The sequence below is a fragment of the Phyllobates terribilis genome, unplaced genomic scaffold (assembly GCF_046119375.1).
Source record: "Phyllobates terribilis strain yellow unplaced genomic scaffold, ASM4611937v1 Scaffold_2__4_contigs__length_985480577, whole genome shotgun sequence".
In the NCBI taxonomy this organism is placed as follows: Eukaryota; Metazoa; Chordata; class Amphibia; order Anura; family Dendrobatidae; genus Phyllobates; species Phyllobates terribilis.
The window spans coordinates 484,189,742-484,207,743 of record NW_027362762.1 but is presented as its reverse complement, the minus strand read 5'-3'; positions in this window follow the sequence as shown (position 1 = coordinate 484,207,743).

The following is an 18,002-nucleotide window of genomic DNA, read 5'->3' as shown; positions in this document are numbered from 1 at the left end:
TTAAAAGCAAGTCATAAACTAAAAATCTCATATTGCACAGTACAAGTGACGGGATGTAAAAGGTAAAAGTCAATAAAAGTTGTTTTAAGAAAAAGTTAAAAATTAAAAGGAAATGAAATAGTGTATAGTTAAAACAATCACTAGTATAACATAATAATTATAATAGTGCATATAATTATTCTTAAATTAAAAGGGCTTATGCACACTGCCATATTACAGATCTGTGTTTTAACGTGGTGACTAATGTCCTGCACATTAGTGGCAATTTTATTTTCTGCACCAATAGTTTAAGAAAAAAGAAATAAAATGAAAACTTAATTTAAACAGTCACCTAGATTTAATGTTTAATTAAAACCAGATACTGAAGCATCTTCTTTTTCTAATTTGTTTTATTTTATATTTTTTGTTTAAGTTTACTTTCTGCACATGATTATTGGTGCAGCATTCTTGTACGAGCTACTATTAATAATGCTTTACAACTGGTATCTGCAGATGACTCTGACTTGTACTGCAAAGTGGTCTAGACACTCTTTGTGATCTGTGCGGAGGTCATTGTGCATGGAGGTGTCAGTTTGTGTGTGTCTTAAATCACCCTTTAATAGAATCACTACCTATGATGATAATGAGATGATGATTGATTCTAAGAGGTGATATCTACAAAACAGGGAGTGAGATCTAGTGACCAGTGTGTAATATTTTAGAGTTTTTTAAATACAGATAGTAACATGGACTACTCACTGATGCCATCTGGGTGCTGTCAGTGATTTTCACGGACCCAGAGACTTGTATGGGTAATTTTGACCCATGACTCCAATCAAAAATGGACACGTATCCGTAATTGTTTTGTGGACACACGATCAGCAAAAAAACACGTATATAAAATAATACGTAAAAAACGGATGTCTGAATTAGACCTTAGATTGTATAGTATACTAGTGTAGGAAGGAGTAACCTTACCACTGTATTGTAGATGCCTAGCTAGGCTGTAATGGATGTTAATGACAACAAACTTGTTGGCTGTTTCCAATAGCAACTACCAGAATTTTGAATGCTGCAGAAAAGGCTTCAGATAGATAAGATAAAGCTCTTATAAATATACTTATGGATGGTAATGAAGCTCAGGACCACATATTAACTTAAGTTTCAAGACCAGCGACGTAATAATAGGGCCTAATTTGGAGGGGGATCCAGCCCAATTCCCCCACATGCAATGCTTTGAACACTATCCATGTACTCATGGTACGGGTAGAGTTGAAAATTGTGGCAAAGCAGATAGCCATTGGCTCCCTGCTCTGACACTTCCTCTGGTAATCTGCAGACTGCTTTGGGTGTGAGCCTTGTTATACTTCTGAAGCACATGGAGCAGGTCATATAGTGGGGAAAAAAAGTATTTAGTCAGCCACCAATTGTGCATGTTCTCCCACTTAAAAAGATGAGAGAGGCCTGTAATTGACATCATAGGTAGACCTCAACTATGAGAGACAAAATGAGAAAACAAATCCTGAAAATCACATTGTCTGATTTGGAAAGAAATTTTTTTCAAATTTTGGTGGAAAATAAGTATTTGGTCAATTACAAAAGTTAATCTCAATACTTTATTATATATCCTTTGTTGGCAATGACAGAGGTCAAACGTTTTCTGTAAGTCTTCACAAGGTTGGCACACACTGTTGCTGGTATGTTGGCCCATTCCTCCATGCAGATCTCCTCTAGAGCAGTGATGTTTTCGGGCTGTCACTGGGCAACACGGACTTTCAACTCCCTCCAAAGGTTTTCTATAGGGTTTAGATATGGAGACTCGCTAGGCCACTCCAGGACCTTGAAACGCTTCTTACGAAGTCACTCCTTCATTGCCCTGGCGGTGTGCTTGGATCATTGTCATGCTGAAAGACCCAGCCACATTTCATCTTCAATGCCCTTGCTGATGGAAGGAGGTTTGCACTCAAAATGTCACAATACATGGCCCCATTCATTCTTTCATGTACACGGATTAGTCCTCCTGGTCCCTTGGCAGAGAAACAGCCCCAAAGCATGATCATTGCAGGCAGCAGCTAAAGCTATGAGCAGTGACGTAACTAGAGTCCAATGGGCCCCCGTGCAAGGTTTAGAGCAGGGCCCTCCCATCCTGGTATATATATTTATGTCCTCCATCCTGGTATATATGTCCCTCATCTTGGCCCCATCCTGGTATATATGTCTCTCATCCTAGTATATACAGTGGGGAAAAAAAGTATTTAGTCAGCCACCAATTGTGCAAGTTCTCCCACTTAAAAAGATGAGAGAGGCCAGTAATTGACATCATAGGTAGACCTCAACTATGAGAGACAAAATGAGAAAACAAATCCTGAAAATCACATTGTCTGATTTGGAAAGAATTTTTTTCAAATTTTGGTGGAAAATAAGTATTTGGTCAATTACAAACAAGCAAGATTTCTGTCTCTCACAGAGCTATAACTTCTTCTTTAAGAGGCTCCTCTGTCCTCCACTCATTACTTGTAGTACTGGGGCCTGTTTGAACTCGACATCAGTATAAAAGACACCCAAGACACTCAAACAGTCACACTCCAAACTCCACTATGGTGAAGACCAAAGAGCTGTCGAAGGACACCAGAAACAAAATTGTAGCCCTGCACCAGGCTGGGAAGACTGAATCTGCAATAGGCAAGCAGCTTGGTGTGAAGAAATCGACTGTGGGAGCAATAATTAGAAAATGGAAGACATACAAGACCACTGATAATCTCCCTCGATCTAGTGCTCCACACAGGATCTCACCCTGTGGGGTAAAAATGATCTTAGGAACGGTGAGCAAAAATCCCAGAACCACACGGAACCTAGTGAATCACCTGCAGAGAGCTGGGACCAGTGTTACACAGGCTACCATCAGTCACACACTACGCTGCCAGGGACTCAGATCCTGCAGTGCCAGACGTGTCCCCCTGCTTAAGCCATTACATGTCCGGGCTTGTCTGAAGTTTGCTAGAGAGCATTTGGATGATCCAGAAGAGTATTGGGAGAATGTCATATGGTCAGATGAAACCAAAGTAGCGCCAACTTCATGCTTTGGGGCTGTTTCTCTGCCAAGGGACCAGGACGACTGATCCATGTACATGAAAGAATGAATGGGGCCATGTATCGTGACATTTTGAGTTCAAAACTCCTTCCATCGGCAAGGGCATTGAAGATCAAACATGGCTGGGTCTTTCAGCATTACTATGATCCGAAGCACACCGCCAGGGCAACGAAGGAGTGGCTTCGTAAGAAGCATTTCAAGGTCCAGGAGTGGCTTAGCCAGTCTCCAGATCTAAACCCTATCGAAAACCTTTGAAGGGAATTGAAAGTCCGTGTTGCCCAGCGACAGCCCCAAGACATCACTGCTCTAGAGGAGACCTGCATGGAGGAATGGGCCAACATACCAGCAACAGTGTGTGCCAACCTTGTGAAGACTTAAAGAAAACATTTGACCTCTGTCATTGCCAACAAAGGATATATAACAAAGTATTGAGATGAACTTTTGTAATTGACCAAATACTTATTTTCCACCAAAATTTGAAAAAAAATTCTTTCTAAATCAGACAATGTGATTTTCAGGATTTGTTTTCTCATTTTGTCTCTCATAGTTGAGGTCTACCTAGGATGTCAATTACAGGCCTCTCATCTTTTTAAGTGGGAGAACTTGCACAATTGGTGGCTGACTAAATACTTTTTTTCCCCACTGTATATTGCGAAGACTTCACTTAATCTCGCCACCGCCGGCACCAAGCTGACTGCAGGAAGAAGGATCACAGCTGTGTCTTTCATTGTGGGCACAAGGTGAGATGAGTTTCATTGAATTTCTTTTTAAAAACAAAAGAATTTGTGAAGGTACTATTACATAGTGCATGGAGGCATAAGGAGGCATTATGAATACACTGTGTGCCGAATTATTAGGCAAATGAGTATTTTGATCACATGATACTTTTTATACATGTTGTCCTACTCCAAACTGCATAGGCTTGAGAGCCAACTACCAATTAAGTAAATCTGGTGATGTGCATCTCTGTAATGAGGAGTGGTGTTGACTAATGACATCAACACCCTATATGAGGTGTGCTTAATTATTAGGCAACGTCCTTTCCTTTGGCAAAATGGGTCAGAAGAGGGATTTGACGGGCTCTGAAAAGTCCAAAATTGTGAGATGTCTTGCAGAGGGATGCAGCAGTGTTGAAATTTCCAAACTTTTGAAGCGTGATCACCGAACAATCAAGCGTTTCATGGCAAGTAGCCAACAGGGTTGCAAGAAGCGTGTTGGCCAAAAAAGGCGCAAAATAACTGCCCATGAATTGAGGAAAATCAAGCATGAAGCGGCCAAGGTGCCATTCGCCACCAGTTTTGCCATATTTCAGAGCTGCAACGTTACTGGAGTATCAAAAAGCACAAGGTGTGCGATACTCAGGGACATGGCCACGGTAAGGAAGGCTGAAAAACGACCACCTTTGAACAAGAAACATAAGATAAAACATCAAGAATGGGCCAAGAAATATCTTAATGAAATGAGAGTGACTCTTGATGGGCCAGATGGATGGGCCAGAGGCTGAATCAGTAAAGGGCAGAGAGCTCCACTATGACTCAAACGTCAGCAAGGTGTAAGTGGGGTACTTGTATGGGCTGGTATCATCAAAGATGAACTTGTGGGACCTTTTCGGGTTGAGGATGGAGTGAAGCTCAACTCCCAGACCTACTGCCAGTTTCTGGAAGACAACTTTTTCAAGCATTGGTACAGGAAGAAGTCCTTATCGTTCAAGAAAAGCATGATTTTCATGCAGGACAATGCTCCATCACATGCATCCAACTGCTCCACAGCATGGCTGGCCAGTAAAGGTCTAAAAGAAGAAAAAATAATGACATGGCCCCCTTGTTCACCTGATCTGAACCCCATAGAGAACCTGTGGTCCATCATAAAATGTGATATCTACAGGGAGGGAAAACAGTACACCTCACGGAACAGTGTCTGGGAGGCTGTGGTGACTGCTGCACGCAATGTTGATCGAAAACAGATCAAGCAACTGACAGAATCTATGGATGGAAGGCTGTTGAGTGTCATCATAAAGAAAGGTGGCTATATTGATCAGTAATTTTTTGGGTTTTGGTTTTTGCATGTCAGAAATGTTTATTTCTAAATTTTGTGCACTGATATTGGTTTACCTGGTGAAAATAAACAAGTGAGATGGGATTATATTTGGTTTTCATTAAGTTGCCTAATAATTCGGCACAGTAATAGTTACCTGCGCAAACAGATATCCTCCTAAGATAGCCAAATCTTAAAAAAAAAACACTCCAACTTCCAAAAATATTAAGCTTGGATATTTATGAGTCTTTTGGGTTGATTGAGAACATAGTTGTTGATCAATAATAAAAATAATCCTATAAAATACAACTTGCCTAATAATTCTGCACACAGTGTATATGGAGGCATTATTAATATAGTGGCATAGTGGGTTATTGATGATATACTGTATGTTGACACAAAGTTGACAATAATGTAATTTAATAATTAATTATTTAGCTATAATAATACATGGTAGCTCAAGTGTCTCTGGACTTGTCTCCCAACGAATACATCTGAGACATAATTGGTTGGCATTTGCACAGGGAGCTGCCAGCAGTGGATCTTGATGATTTGTGTGACCAAGTGCATTCAGTGTGTCAGAACATTTCTCAGACAACCATTAATAACCTCATTGATAGCAATCAAAGCGTGTCAGTGCATTTATTTTTGGTTGTGACGTTAATACATGATACTGAATAAATCTAGATGTTTTGAAATCCTTGTTTTCATTTTGTCATCATTTCCATATCAATAACATATCTATCAATCCTGTGATTTCCATATTTCTACAACTTTTCCTTACTAGCAGTGACACTGGGGCACCCAAGCTAAAAGCTTGTTAGGGGTGGCCCAAGTCCAAAAGTTGCCCTGAGGCCCATATACCCCTGTACAAGACATTGTGGAGCCACATGATGCAGTAATGCACAGTATGCACAGGGTTACTTTTCATTATCATGTATGCAACTCAGGGATTTACATACCATTCTTGTGAAGCATTTATATTTTGTTTTTTAGAGCACACTCCTATTAGATCTATTTACACGGTAGTACCTGTCAACCATTTCTGGCCATCACATTTCCCGCTAGTCTCTGGCTCTTAATCAAAACTCATTTCACTCCCAACTGTCTATCTCCTCTGGGTGATCAGGGTTCATTTGGAAATTATTTGATCATAATTATCCATGTCTGGAGAACCAAGATGTAGATAGATAAGATTTGATTTGTACAATTGCCCTACTGCAATCTTGCTGTGAATCTATATAAACCTGTCCCCGTGCCCCCACAATTTTGCTGTCTCAAAGAAATGGCAAGTGTAGCTCAGCAGTATTTGAAATACTAAAAAATTAATGCATTATTTATAGCATCCCACATAACTATGCAAAATAAGCAGAAAAATCCCATTGCATAAGAAACATTAATGCATATTTGATCATCAAGATTTTACCATCATTTTATTTAGCTTTCCTGTGCAATAGTAACACTAGTTAGAATGTTGCTTCTCAGGGGTAAATAAACATCCTCAAACCAGGCTACTGAATATCTAAAATCCATTAAAATTGAAGATTATAAGAGAGTGTGTGACCACAGCGGACTCATATTCAACAAATGTAATTGGTAAGGCAGAGTTTGTGCATAGACTGGCAAAAGAGAGACAGAAAGGAGAAGTAAATAAAATGCAAAACAAAAAAAACTTTAGTGTTATTAACTGTAGATACATACAAAATGGTTAGCAGTCAGTTATGTGATGTCTGTGTACAAGTGCAAAATTTCATACATTATATGTTATCATCATCAGTAATGCTTAAAGGGGCCATTCTGCCTATGGGGTTAAAAGGATATTCCAGCCATTGAATGATATACATTCTGATCGGTGAGGATCCAAAATCTGTGATTGCCATCAATAAAGAAAATGAGATCCCTTTGTGTTTTCAGCCCAAGTCAAGGGACTAGAACAGTTTAAGCACAACGGAGCATTTCAGGCAAACACTGGAAAGGAGCCACAGCGTTTAGCCTGCGGTTGGCTTAGCGGAGAATAGTATTCATCTACTGAATCCCGATCCCCAATCTGTAGCTGGCCACTTACACTTTCTGGTAAAACAGTCTACCCCTCATTAAAACTCCATCAGCACCATAATCTCAGGGGGTTCAGTAGAATGGGAAAGAGGAGGACACAGTACTGATATATTTTATATAAAACTCAGTTTCTATGACATTGAGGGACTCTGATTGTCATGACATTTATGGACATCTATGGGATTCTTAGTAATAACATGTCTGATATATTAAGCTAAATGTCAGATTCTAATTGGCAGTCAGCAGAATTTTGCTTTCCATTTGGATGAGAATAGAAAAGAAAACAAAGTATTGGTCAGTAGTCAGTATCACTCAAACAATAAATCAAAGAGATGGCAGTTGCTCAACTTCAAATATAAATTAAAACCAATAATAGTTGTGAATTTGATTTTTAACCATATCTGTACCACAAATAGATATTAAGTGCCTGATTCATGAGGATGTTTATGCCAGTTTCTTTGTGTAAAACACCTTCAAGTGTCACAAGAATGTGCGACTTTTGGCATTTTCACACCAGTGCTTACATATAGAGATGAGCGTTGTTCTACTCGAACTGTTCGCCAATCTCAAATTCGAGCTGTTTTGGGCGGTGTTCGAGCCGGTCGGCGAACACGAACAATTTGAGAAAAATTCGGCTGTTCGAGGTTATGTTCGATAACTGTTCGTGCACCAAAATCATAACTGGATTTTTTCTCAGTAATGATGAAAATTAATGTTAATACGCAGTTTGAGTGTACAGCGGGGTGGGGGGAGGGGCAGGGGATGGATCTCTGCAGGAACAATGAAGATCTCCATTTTTTTTTCTCTTTCCCGCATTTGCAGTGGGGAGGTGCAATCTGTCAGCCTATCAGCAGCGCACACACGGAGCGAAGTGCTTTTTTTCACACAAGCAAGGGCATGTGTCATTGGCAGTGTATGTCACATGTCCTTGCCCTATAAGACCAAGCCATTTTCCCCGTCGCCACCATTTTCTCACTGCTGCAGCTGCGTGTTAGACGGCACCACTGTTGCTGTGTGCGCTATACCTTGTTAATTTCAAGCCAATTTTCGCACAAATCTACAGATAGCTTGGGAGTAGGGAATAGTTGTGATTGCAGTCCTTTTAAGGACTAGGTTACAGCATTTCCTACGACTTTTATCAGGCAGGTCTGTGCTCTTAAATAGATAGGTTGTGGGAGTAAAGAATAATTGTAATTGGAGTCCTTTTCAGGACTAGGTTACATCAGTTCCTATCAGTTTTTGCCAGGCAGGTCTGTGCCAGTGCTGTGCAAGTTTTTTTCACAGCATTTGGCTGAATCTAGCAAAGCTAATCCTTTTTGGCCTATTGCAGAGTGTGTTAGTCAGTGGAGTAGCCTATCTGTGTTGCAAGATATACCACCTGTGTATAGAATACCAATTTTTTTACTGCACCTAGTGAAGTAAAATCTTTTGGGCATAGCATCATTCTATTAGTCCATCTATACTGACCTCCATCAGGTTGCAAATTGAATATAATTTTTTTCTGCATCTAGCTCTGAAAAAATATTGGGCTTCAAGCTGTGTGTGGGACTTGTTGTATTAGTCCATCTATACTGACCTCCATCAGGTTGCAAACTGCATATATTTTTTTCTGCATCTACCTCTGAAAAAATATTGGGCTTCTAGCTGTGTGTGGGACTTGTTCTATTAATCCATCTATACAGACCTCCATCAGGTTGCAAACTGAATATATTTTTTTCTGCATCTACCTCTGAAAAAATATTGGGCTTCTAGCTGTGTGTGGGACTTGTTCTATTAATACATCTATACAGACCTCCATCAGGTTGCAAACTGAATATATTTTTTTCTGCATCTAGCTCTGAAAACATATTGGGCTTCTAGCTGTGTGTGGGACTTGTTCTATTAATCCATCTATACAGACCTCCATCAGGTTGCAAACTGAATATATTTTTTTTCTGCATCTACCTCTGAAAAAATATTGGGCTTCTAGCTGTGTGTGGGACTTGTTGTATTAGTCCATCTATACTGACCTCCATCAGGTTGCAAACTGAATATATTTTTTTCTGCATCTACCTCTGAAAAAATATTGGGCTTCTAGCTGTGTGTGGGACTTGTTCTATTAATCCATCTATACAGACCTCCATCAGGTTGCAAACTGAATATATTTTTTTCTGCATCTACCTCTGAAAAAATATTGGGCTTCTAGCTGTGTGTTGGGACTTGTTCTAGTAATCCATCTATACAGACCTCCATCAGGTTGCAAACTGAATATATTTTTTTCTGCATCTACCTCTGAAAAAATATTGGGCTTCTAGCTGTGTGTGGGACTTGTTCTATTAATCCATCTATACAGACCTCCATCAGGTTGCAAACTGAATATATTTTTTTCTGCATCTACCTCTGAAAAAATATTGGGATTCTAGCTGTGTGTGGGACTTGTTCTATTAATCCATCTATACAGACCTCCATCAGGTTGCAAACTGAATATATTTTTTTATGCATCTACCTCTGAAAAAATATTGGGCTTCTAGCTGTGTGTGGGACTTGTTCTATTAATCCATCTATACAGACCTCCATCAGGTTGCAAACTGAATATATTTTTTTCTGCATCTACCTCTGAAAAAATATTGGGCTTCTAGCTGTGTGTGGGACTGGTTCTATTAATCCATCTATACAGACCTCCATCAGGTTGCAAACTGAATATATTTTTTTCTGCATCTACCTCTGAAAAAATATTGGGCTTCTAGCTGTGTGTGGGACTTGTTCTATTAATCCATCTATACAGACCTCCATCAGGTTGCAAACTGAATATATTTTTTTCTGCATCTACCTCTGAAAAAAAATTGGGCTTCTAGCTGTGTGTGGGACTTGTTCTATTAATCCATCTATACAGACTTCCATCAGGTTGCAAACTGAATATATTTTTTTCTCCATCTACCTCTGAAAAAATATTGGGCTTCTAGCTGTGTGTGGGACTTGTTCTATTAATCCATCTATACAGACCTCCATCAGGTTGCAAACTGAATATATTTTTTTCTGCATCTACCTCTGAAAAAATATTGGGCTTCTAGCTGTGTGTGGGACTTGTTCTATTAATCCATCTATACTGACCTCCATCAGGTTGCAAACTGAATATATTTTTTTCTGCATCTACCTCTGAAAAAATATTGGGATTCTAGCTGTGTGTGGGACTTGTTCTATTAATCCATCTATACAGACCTCCATCAGGTTGCAAACTGAATATTTTTTTTCTGCATCTACCTCTGAAAAAATATTGGGCTTCTAGCTGTGTGTGGGACTTGTTCTATTAATCCATCTATACAGACCTCCATCAGGTTGCAAACTGAATATATTTTTTCTGCATCTACCTCTGAAAAAATATTGGGCTTCTAGCTGTGTGTGGGACTTGTTCTATTAATCCATCTATACAGACCTCCATCAGGTTGCAAACTGAATATATTTTTTTCTGCATCTAGCTCTGAAAAAATATTGGGCTTTTAGCTGTGTGTGGGACTTGTTCTATTAATCCATCTATACAGACCTCCATCAGGTTGCAAACTGAATATATTTTTTTTCTGCATCTACCTCTGAAAAAATATTGGGCTTCTAGCTGTGTGTGGGACTTGTTGTATTAGTCCATCTATACTGACCTCCATCAGGTTGCAAACTGAATATATTTTTTTCTGCATCTACCTCTGAAAAAATATTGGGCTTCTAGCTGTGTGTGGGACTTGTTCTATTAATCCATCTATACAGACCTCCATCAGGTTGCAAATTGAATATAATTTTTTTCTGCATCTAACCCAGCCAATAGTTTTGGCCTAATACCACAGTTTGGCCACTCAGCTCTGCTCGGTTCCCATCCATTGTTTTTTTGTGCAAACAACTCCAGAGTTGTGAATTAGTTAACCACCAAAATGAGTGGAAAAAGGCCTGCTGCTGGTGGAAAGGGGAATAGGCGTGTTGGGAAGGGGAAAAAAGGTTGTGTCCGTGGGGTAGGTGTTAAAGCAACAGTAAAATCTGCAGAAGAAAGACCATCTTCCAGCCAAACTAAAATGTCTACTTCTTTTAGCGGACAATGTGATAAGATCCCTTTCTTACGGCCACGCCAATCGCTACAAATTCCAGATGAGGCACAAAAACAGCAGGTGCTTCAACGGATATCAAGTGCTCCTTTAAGTGGGCTCTCCTCCACATCAACTTCAACATCACAAATACTCCAGTCCTCAAAGGTGTCACCCCAATCGCACTTGCTTCCTCACAGCTCCCAAATCTCCAGCTGCCCGTCTGAGTATGAGGTAGAACAGATGGTTGAGTCTGCAGAGCTGTTTACTCATACTATAGCCTGGGAATCAGAGGTCGACTCCAGCGCTTCTGTGAATCCAGACGAGGAAATGATCTGCACTGATGCCCAGAATCTTTATGAGTCGGATCCAGGACCAGACGCAGAAGGTTCTGACCATAATGTAGACCCTCATTCCCAAACTGTAACTCCTGTTGGTGGAGACAATGAGGAAGACGATGATAAGACTCAAATACCTGATTGGAGCGACAACTTTAGTTTTTTGTCAGGGCAGGAACAGGTTGGCTCTGAGGACGACGGGTGTGATAACGCACAGGGTGATGATGATGAGGTTGGAGATCCCACTTACTGTCAACCCACAGTCAGCCAAGAGATGAGGTCAGCAGAGGAGGTGGAGGAAGATGCTAGTGACGACGAGGTCAGGTTGCGCCTTCCTGGACAGAGACGTAGTACTGGAAGCACGTCAACAACTGCATCCTCAAACACAACTCTGCCTCTCACCACAAGTCATGGTGGCTCTTCAGGTCGCATGGGTGCTAAGCCTTGCATAGCCTGGGCATTTTTTCAGATCGATAAAGATGACCCAACTCGTGTTATCTGTAACATTTGTCAGCAAAAGCTAAGTAGAGGCCAAAAAATACATAGTTTGAGTACTTCATGCATGAACCGGCACATGGACATGAAGCATAAGTTGCAGTGGGAAGCTCAGTGTGCTACAATGCGGCCTAGCCGGCCGGGCCAACCACCGTCTGCCATATCTTGTGCATCCGCGGCCTCTTCATCCTCTGTGACTGGGGGGACAGCAGTCACACCTGTTTTGGGGCGCAGACCTGCCACCTCTTTACCCGCAACAGCCAGCGTGATTGGCAGGTCATCATTTTCTTTGGAGGTGGTAACACCAGCTGGTGTTGAGCGCTGTCCGACATCGATAGCACCACCTTTGGATCAAGGCAACCTAACATGTCCGCCTGCATCTTCCTCACAGACCGGCAGTTTGCCGGGGACACCCTTATCAACCCCGTCTAAGCACAATAGCCAGCCCTCGGTCCCTCAGATGTGGACAAGTAAAAGACCATTTCCTCCTAGCCATGAGAAAGCTAAGAGGTTGAATTTCACCATCTGCAAGCTCTTGGCTACAGAAATGCTGCCTTTCCGCCTGGTGGACACAGAGGATTTTCGAGACCTTATGTCCGTCGCAGTGCCCCAGTACCAGATGCCCAGTCGGCACTACTTCTCAAAGAAAGGTGTGCCTGCGCTCCACCAGCATGTCGCACACAACATCACCGCTTCTTTGAGAAACTCTGTGTGTGACAGGGTGCATTTAACCACAGACACTTGGACGAGTAGGCATGGACAGGGGCGTTACATGTCGCTGACTGGGCACTGGGTAACTATGGTGACAGCAGGACAAGGGGCTGCTGTCCAAGTCTTGCCGTCCCCACGAGTTGTGCGTCAATCCTCTTTATGTCAAAGTTCCTCCACTGCTTCTGCCTCCTCAACCTCCTCTCGGTCTTCCACCTGCACCCAAAGCCTGTCTGGTCATGCCACAAGCTTTCTAACTGCGCAGAAGGGATCCTGCACACCTCCTTACTATGCTGGCAGTAGGGCTCAACATCATCAGGCGGTTTTTACATTGAAATGTCTGGGAAATGTGAGTCACACAGCTGAGGAGTTGTGGTCAGCTCTGGAGAACCAATTTCATGAATGGTTGTCTCCACTGGACCTGAAACCAGGGAAGGCCGTGTGCGACAATGCTGCAAACCTGGGTGTGGCCCTTCGCCGGGGCAATGTCACACACGTGCCTTGTATGGCTCACGTGTTGAACCTGGTTGTCCAGCAATTTTTAGCCCACTATCCCAGACTAGATGGCCTTCTGCAGAGGGCACGGTCGCTGTGTGCTCACTTCCGCCGTTCGCATCCCGCAGCTCAGCGACTTACATCTCTACAGAAGTCGTTGGGCCTGCCACTTCACCGGCTAAAATGCGATGTGCCTACCCGGTGGAATTCAACTCTGCACATGTTGCAGCGACTGTGGCAGCACCGACAAGCCCTGGTGCAATACGTTCTGACGTATAGCCTGGGCCAACGAGATTCAGAGGTGGGGCAAATCACGCTGGAGGAGTGGTCTCAGATCAGGGACCTATGCACCCTTCTGCACAGTTTTGAAATGGCGACGAAGATGTTTAGTGCTGACGATGCCATTATCAGCATGACTATTCCGGTGATTTACATGCTGGAGCACATGTTAAACAGAATTCGGAGTCAGGTGGTGGCACAAGAGGAGGTGGAGGAAGTAGAGGAGGAGGAGTTATGTGCGGAAGGGCTAACATCTGCAAGGTCCAGACGGTCGGCAGCACCAAGGCGGCAGGCATGTGAGGGTGGGGGAGATGGTTTTACCAGGGCGCATGGTAGCAGCCAAACTAGTGAGGAAGGTGCAGCAGCCCAGGAAGAAGTGGAGGACGAACTGATGGAAGACTCATCAGATGAGGGAGACCTTGATCACATTTCTGTTGTGCGAGGTTGGGGGGAGAGGACAGAGGAAGGAAGCATGATTGTTACCTCGCCACCAACACAACAGGGACTTGGTGCTCCTGGATGCGCAACACACATGAGTGCCTTCTTGCTGCACTACCTGCAACATGACCCTCGAATTGTGAGAATTAGAAATAATCCTGACTACTGGGTTGCCACACTGTTAGATCCCCGGTACAAAAGTAAATTTGCAGAAATTATTCCTGCCATAGAAAGGGATGCACGCATGCAGGAGTATCAGCAGAGACTGTTGCAGAATCTTACATGTGCTTTTCCACAAAATACCAGTGGTGCACGTAGTGAATCTCACAGTTCCAACTTGCCAACCCTGGGACCGTCAAGTGTTCAGCACTCAAACCGTAACAGAACCACAGTATCTGCTGGTAACATCAATTTTGCGGAATCAATTCACCACTTTTTTAGCCCATCCTTTGCAAGGCCACAGGAGACAAGAAGTCTGACACATAGTCAACGCCTAGAGACGATGGTACAGGAGTATCTCCAAGTAAACATTGAAGCCACGACTGTGTCACTGGACCCTTGCTCTTTTTGGGCTTCCAATCTGGATAAATGGCCAGAGCTAGCCACTTACGCCTTGGAGATCTTGTCATGCCCCGCAGCCAGCGTTCTGTCTGAACGTGTGTTCAGCGCTGCTGGTGGTGTGCTGACAGATAAGCGCACGCGGCTCTCCACTGATAATGTAGACAGACTCACGTTCATAAAGATGAACAAATCATGGATCCGAAACGACTTTTCTACCCCAGTGTCATCCTGGGGAGAGTAAAAGCTTGATGATTGGTTAAAATCACCCTACCAACCGTTTTAAGCTTTCAAATTACTAATCATGTTTATCTGTATCTTGGCTGGAAAATAATTTGGGCTTTGTAGCAGTGTGCAGCACTGATTCTATTAGGCCATCTATAATAAGCTCCACCAGATTTAAAATTACTAATCATGTTTATCTGTATCTTGACTGGAAAATAATTTGGGCTTTGTAGCAGTGTGCAGCACTGATCCTATTAGGCCATCTATACTAAAGCTTCACCAGATTTAAAATTAATAATAATTTTTAGCTGCATCTAGCCCGGAAAATAATTTTGGGGCTCCGAGATGCGCAAGACACATAAGTGCCTTCTTGCTGCACTACCTGCAGCATGACCCTCATATTGTCAGAATTCGAAGTAATCATGACTACTGGGTTGCCACACTTTTAGATCCCCCAAACTTTTCGATCAACCTTTTCATTTTAATAAAGACCAAAAAAATGGTCATTTTTGAAATTATAAGCATTAGCAGGTTGTTAGAAACTGAAATCAAACAGTTTTCAACTCAAAACTTTATTCTAGGTGATGTTACATTTTCACATAGGATCCCTTGTTCGAAAGGAGCTTCTGAACTCTCTCGTCCATTGAATTTGTCAGGTTTTGGATGGTTTCTGCTTCAATTGTTTTGCATGAGGACAGAATACCCTCCCAGAGCTGTTGCTTAGATGTGAACTGCCTCCCGCCATCATAGACACTCCTTTTAATGATGCTCCAAAGGTTCTGAATGGGGTACAGGTCAGGGGAGCATGGGGGTCACACCATAAGTTTGTCCCCTTTTATGCCCATATCAGCCAGAGATGCAGATGTTTTATGTGCAGCATGAGATGGTGCATTATCATGCAGAAAAATGATCTTGCTGTGAAATACACGGTTCTTCTTCTTGAACCATGGCAGGAAGTGCTGTTTGAGAAAATCCACATACATTATGGAGTTCATCTTTAGCGCCTTCAGGGATCCTAAAGGGGCCGTCAATCTCTCTCCCCATGATTCCAGCCCAAAACATTACTCCACCTCCTCCTTGTTGGCGCTGTAGCCGTGTTTGCGTGGGGTGTCCATCAACCAGCCATCCTCCACTCCATCCATCTGGACCATCGAGCGCTGCACGGCACTCATCCGTGAACAAAACAGTTTTGAAATCAGTCTTCATGTAATGTTTGGCCCACTGGAGCCGTTTCTGCTTGTGTGAAGTGGATAGAGGAGGTCGACAGGATGGCGTATGCACAGCTGCAAACCTCTGAAGGACCCTGCATCTTGTTGTTCGGGGGACGTTGGAGGCACAAGCAGCTTCAAAAACTTGTCTGCTGCTATGACAAGGCTTTTTTGCCGCTGCTCTTTCAACCTGACGTAATTGCCTGTAGGAAAGAGTCCTCAATTTGCCCTTATCAGCACGCACACGTGTGTACTGTGAATCAGCTACATACTTCTTGATTGCCAAGACACTTCATCCTGATCATCGCACAATGTTGATTGTAGTCATGCCTTGACCTAAACACTCCACAATTTGTTGCTTCTCAGCAGCCGACACATCCTTTTTCTTTCCCATTTTGGCAGAAAATGTAGGCTGCTTAATAATGTGAGACAACCTTCTTAAGTAGTCTTGCCTTTCATTGGACACACCTGCCAAACTAATTAGCACAGGTGTCTGCAATTGCTTACAGTGATATAAAGAGCCCTGACACACATCACCATCAATGAGTTTAACTGACAAACAAACAAATTCTTCCCTTATCACTCCTAAACACTTTTTGCATAATAATTTGGAACGCAGTGTACATGTGCTTTTCCACAAAACACCAGTGGTTCACGTAGTGAATCTTACAGTTCTAACTTGCCAACCGTGGTCTGTATGGAGTTGTTCAATAAAGGGCCCAAAATTAAGATAACATAGATGGGAGAGGTCTCTATGAATAGGAATTCCTAAGTATTTGATACCCTGTGAGGGCCAGGCAAAGGGAAAGTTGGACTGGATGGAATCCTATATGGATTTGGGGAGGGAGACATCAAGGGCCTCAGACTTCGCTGCATTGATTTTAAAATTTGACCATGTAACAAAGTGATCTATTTCAGCCATAACAGCATGGATGGATATATGTGATTGAGTGATATATACTAGGACATCATCAGCAAATAGAGAGCACTTGTACTCGGTGCCTCCCACCTCAATCCACCTAATATTGGGGTTATGGCGAATTGATGAGAGCAGGTGCTCCGTCACTAGGATGTATAAGAGAGGGGACAGAGGACATCCCTGCCTTGTCCCATTGGTGATTGTGAAAGGTGATGAAAATGTTCTGATGCACCCCCTGGGCCTTGGGACACCCGGAGCCGGACCCTTTTTGGTGGATGCTGGTGGTTGTAGTCTTCGTGGCGGCGACCCGGTTCCGTGGCTCAGGGTGGTCAAACCAGTGGCGGAACTATTTATGTGGTTTTGATGTTTAAATGTCCGACTACGCCACCCGTGGATTGCGGTCAGAGTGAACCGCCGCTACAGGGCAGACCGCTGAGGCTGGTGTTGTGGGTGCAGCAGAGCGTAGCATAACTCCCCACGGGAGGAGTATAGCCTCAGGGCAGTGTATGCGGAGGATGGGGGTGATGGTGCAGGGCAGCAGCAGTAACGACACGGAGTCAGTGATGCAGTCCAGGGCCTTTACTCACAGTTCTTATTATCCAGACCACGTCTGCAGGTAACGGCTGCCCACGTCGTACTGTGCTCACCAGGTGAGGGGCTCAGACAACTCCCAGATAACTTTGGAGCGCTTCACAGGACCCCCTTTGTGTGTCCTTTGTCTGGCCTTTCTTACCAACCCTTCTGTCCGGCTGCCTCGGGCCTCCTCTTGGTAAACTTGGCGCCAGTTTCCCTGACCCTATGTGGTGCCTTCCTAGCGGGTGTAGCGAGGGGCTGCGCCACATAAAATGTCACAGCCTCCGGTTTCTAGCTGAGGGTCGTTTCCTGCCTCCACTAGTTTCGGGGATCGGTCTCCCCCTTTGGCTTGACCCCTCCACGCAGGTGGATTCGGGCGTGCGGTGGCGACTCGCCCGTCCGCACCCCTGGGATCCCTTCATTCCTCGGTCCTGGAGCCTTCTCCGCTCCTCTTCCTTCCTTCTCCCTCTTCCAGGCCTGGGCCTCTGTTACTAGGCCCGCCTCCGGAGCAGAGCTCATGCAGAGCCCCTGCTCCCTGCCACTTCTGCTCAGACTTCTCTGCAC